Source organism: Dipteris shenzhenensis, chromosome 28 (genome assembly GCF_047967505.1).
Source record: "Dipteris shenzhenensis isolate YYH24624 ecotype China chromosome 28, Dip_SZ_1.0, whole genome shotgun sequence".
Taxonomy (NCBI): Eukaryota; Viridiplantae; Streptophyta; class Polypodiopsida; order Gleicheniales; family Dipteridaceae; genus Dipteris; species Dipteris shenzhenensis.
The window spans coordinates 50,224,813-50,229,755 of NC_141623.1; positions in this window are offsets into that span (position 1 = coordinate 50,224,813).

Here is a 4,943-nt window from a genome sequence, read left to right on the forward strand (position 1 = left end):
TTTTCATATGCTTTCTTATGCATGCCTTATGCCTAATCATGTGCATAAATGCATGGAAACCCTCAAAAAGCTACCAACAACCTAGCAACAAACAAGGAGGACAAAGACTAAGAGAAGATAGCATTAATAATTGGCATTGTAGGCCTACTAAAGTGGAGGTGCAAGGGTTACCCTGTTGGGATGGATTTTGAAGAAAAACATAAAGCCACACCAACATGGAGCATAGAGGTAGTTGATGCAATACGAAGGGCACTGCATAGCCATGCTATCATTGTGTTCCTAACTAGAGAAGGTACGTTGCAACTCCTTTGTATATTCAAAACTTTGAAAGGCATGAAGATGTGGCTAACTAAAAAGATAACCTCTCAACAACTAAAATAAAAGGCCATTGAGGGGCGGGCCATTGAGTTAGCGAAGGTGAAGGTAAGTAGAAAGGAGGGTAAGCAAGCCATCTCAATGAGGCAAAGTTCTTATTAGGGATTTCATATTGAAGCCATTAAGTAAATAAGTTTTGGGATTGGATGGCCACTCTAATGGTTCCATTGTAGTTTAATCTACTATCTTTGAGTTTTCTAATCTAATAAGGTTGCCCAAATACTATAATAAAATTTCATTATTTCTTTCTTTCTTTCCTAGATCTATCTTCCAAATTGCTGGCACTATTGTTATGCTCTCCTCCTCCTAATCTATTCTCTTAGATCTACCAACTTCTCAGCCCTCAACTTCTAAATTTATATAGGAGGCTTGCCATCTAATCTCTCTCCCGATTTCTCATCACTCTTTCCAAAACTTGAAACTTAATAGAGTTTCTAAACCTTAATGGTCCTTCCTCCCCCCTTCACTCTATAGCTTTTTCCCCATGCTTCCTCCTCTTGATCACGATTCATGTAATGCCCTTTTCTAAACCATTCACCTTTTTCCTCATAGAAAACTCTTGTGGAGGTGAAGTCTTCACAAAAACTCTTAGATACAACGTTCTTCTTCCCATGTTGCATCCTCTACATACCTTAGCCAAACCTCTCAAATGAATATTATGACACATTGGCAACCGCCTTCCACTGTAAGAACATAATGATGACATGAAATTGACCATACAAATGGGGGGAGGAGAGAGAAAGGTAGCAATTAGCATAGGGGAAGGGACCCATTCATATAGGCATTACAAAAATTTTGGACTAAAAAATGGGCCCTTTGGAGAATTACTAAAATATTAGAGGCTTGGATAAGGGAATATGGTATCCATGAAGGAGATTATGCCATGTGGACTTCTCTATAATGGAGCCAAATCTAGGGGAAATTTTAGTTTTTTTTTTAAATACCCCAAAAAATGTCATTGGTGATTTACAATAAAAAATTATCTTTGGTAGGCTTGCCCTGACCATGTCAGGCCTCCTTATTTTCCTCCCATGGCAAACTATCCCCTACCTAGAACTATGCTCATGTTTTCCATTTGGTTCAACCATTCAGCCCAAATTTTGACTTCCTAACCAACTCTCTCCCTATTCTCTCTCTTCCAAAACATTTTAAACATTCATTCCCGCCACTTTCTAGCAATTGGTTTCAAAATATCTTCTTTCCACACTTGCTTAGTCATTCTCTCTCCTCTTTGCTCACATTTTTCTTCTACATTCAAAAATCTCTCAGAGAAACTTCTGTCCAAGCTCTGTTCATCCCTCTTCTCTTCCATTCATTCTCTACTTATTTCACTCTCTCTTAGAAACCAAAGTTGCAACCTAAATCTGCTTGGAAGGAGTGAGAAAAATGGGTGTTCTCTCATTTTCGGTTCTTTCCTCACCTTTTTGGAGTATAGAGAGTCAACTCCTGAAGTTGAAACCTAAATTTCCTTGGAAGGAGTAAGAAAAACGGGTGTTCTATCATTTTCGGCTCTTTCTCTATCTTTTTGGAGTATATAGAGTCAACTCCAGAAGAAGGAACACATACTTTCTAGGTAATGAAGTAATTTTGCCTTGAACGTTTTGTTTGTATTAAGTAGATACATGTTTGTATCACACTTTGTCTATATGTTTGTTACAAGAGACAAGGAAGAGGGAGAGATTGAGGTAGATGATATTTAAAACTACAAGACAATTTTTGACTTTTTTTCTCCACTGGTATAGGAGGGATAGATAAAGGAAGGGAGAGAGAGAGAGAGAGAGAGAGAGAGAGAGAGAGATTATTTTGAATGGCTATGTTTTTTTCTATTTGAGGGGATGAGTGAGGGAGAGAGACATAAAATAGTCGTTTATTTCTTCATTAGTGTAGGAGGGATAGATAGATAGAGAGAGAGAGAGAAAAGAAGAAGAAGAAGAAGAATATATTATCGTCCTCTGACGACCAAAAATCGGCCTATGGGACCTGAACAATACAAAATCCTCATACACAAAGACTCCTCCCTTGGAGGGGAGGGTGTTAAGAGAAACTACCTTTATGTCTTAGGTGAGTTCTTGTGCTTGAAAAGCTTATAGATAAACATTCCTAAAGCTGGGGGTGACCCGCTATGTAGCATATCAGCCATCTGTTATGTCCCTCGAGAAGAGAGCTAAATGCTTTCCAGATGTGAGTATAGTAAGGGCATATCATTACCATGTGTTCTTCAGTTTTTGCCATTCCCTGGTCACATAATTGGCATATTCTACTCTCTTTTGGCATATCTTTCCATCCTCCTATTTCAATCTATAGCTGATGTGATCGGGTGCGAAGTGAGGCCAAAGCTCTTCGCTTATGTATTGCCATAGGTGTGCAAATGTACTTCTGCATGGCTGTTTCTCTTTCTGTATAAGTAGCCCAATATTCAGGGTTGATAAATGTATGGTAGTACTCAAATTTATTTCTGTTTTCAATTGTTTGCCATTTCCTGTGTAGTGCATTCAGCAGGTCATGATGAAAGGCATCCTCATCTACCTCCTTTGGAGAGTAGTCCAAGTACCTCTCTACTTCCCATTTTTGGAACCATTTTTTTAAATCTAGTGCCCATCCAGATGCCAAAATCTTACCCTTATTCGTCTTTTGAGACTTTTGACTTTCTACCCATGCCCTCTTTGGCAGCCTTTCATTATTCATGTGCTTGACCTTTGTGATGTATCTAAGTACTCTCTTCAAGGCATGCAACTCTATGGGTATGCATCCTGTCTCTAGGAGTAGGAGAGAGTAGGGTGTGGTAGCCTTGATGCTAAGGTGTCTTCTAATGAAAGATTTCTGCATTTTTTCTACATCATTCCATTTTGATGATGGTATACTCCCCCCCCACACCTCTACCCCATAGAGCACTGTTTATACCACATATGCCCCAAAAATCATGTTTCATACTTGCCACCTTCTTGTGTTGGTATTGCTGCAGTCATTTTCAAATTGATAATACTTTCCCCATCTTGCATCAATTCTCCGTTGCACACAGCTATTCCATTTGTTATTGGCTAGAATTTCAATGCCTAAGTATTTAAATGAGTGCACTCTATCAACAAGCTGACCCATATATGAGATTGAAGGGGGATTACTTGGCTGTATAGTCTTAACTATCATGAGTTTAGTTTTGGAAACATTCACAGCCAGCCCACTTTCCGAACAGAACATGCTGAGGATATCCATCATTTGTTGCATCTTACCCTCACTATTAGTGAAAACAACCACATCATCCGCATAAAGAAGCAAGTGAATCTCAAAATCTGCTAGGTAGAGGCTGGACAACCCTCTTTTACCTGCTTCTATGTGCATCAGTTCCTCAAGTCTATCAATGCATAAACCAAACAAGGTGGGTGAGAGTGGGCATCCTTGTTTGACCCCCATATTGCTATAAAATTCTTGTGACATCCCATCCTTACATTTTAATTGACATTTTACTTTCTCATAAAGTCTAAAGATAGCAAACCTTATTTCCTGAGGCACTTCTATGCATTCCATTCTCTCCCATAGCACATCCCTAGGCACTGTATCGAATGCCTTCTTAAAATCAATGAAGCAACAAAAGAGTGCCTTCCCCTTAAGGCGGCTGTCCTCCATCAACACTCGGAGAGTAAGTAGATGATCCACAGTGGAGTGTTTGGGCCTGAAACCCGCTTGTCCCATTGCCCTCTTCCTTTCTTTCTCTGCCCAAGCACTCAGCTTTGCCTCTACTATTGTACTATATAGCTTGGCTAGAGTAGAGCATACCTTAATGGTTCTGTAGTTTGACACTTGATTGGGGTCACCTCCCTTGTAAATTGGCTTGATCCAGTTCTCTTGCCAATCGGTTGGGAAACCATACATGAATGCTTGGTTTAGTGCCATTACTATGTGCCTTTGCATGTGTTCATTGGACCACTTAATGAGTTCTGCTATGAGGTGTATAGTGTATGCTGCCTTCCCATTTGCCATTTTCTTTAGGCCATCTTGCACATCTTCCAATGAGAAAATACCTTGAGTATTACCACTGAGAGACATGCTCACCATGGGCCGAGCCTTGGGATGCATGTAGAGTTGTTGAACATACTCAAGCATCTCTATTTCTGTAAAATCTCCCATGATGTCATTTGGCCTTTGTTTAACTCCTTTCCATGCTCTTCTAGGGTTCTTGACAAAATCAATTGCATCTGACCATTCCTTTTTCTCAATATAAACACGCCTCTTTTTACGTGTGAGAGCATGGAACTGCTTCTCGGCTGCTCTTCTTTCATCTCCCATTGGAATCCCCTTTAGTGCACTCCTAACTGCCTTGCATTCAGCATCAAACCAGTCATTACATGGCAGCCCTTTCTTATGCTCTTTACTCCTCTTTTTGCACCCTAAAACTGTCTTAGCTGTGGTGAGAATGGCATTCTTCAATTGTGCCCAGCCAAATTTCTATTTTCCCAGCAGACATGCTTCTAAACTTTTAGCATATTCCACCTTTTTTGCCTCGTTCACCTGATAGCCACACTCAGCTGCTTTATGCTCCTCTAAAGTTGCCTTGGCCAGCAATATATTAAGCT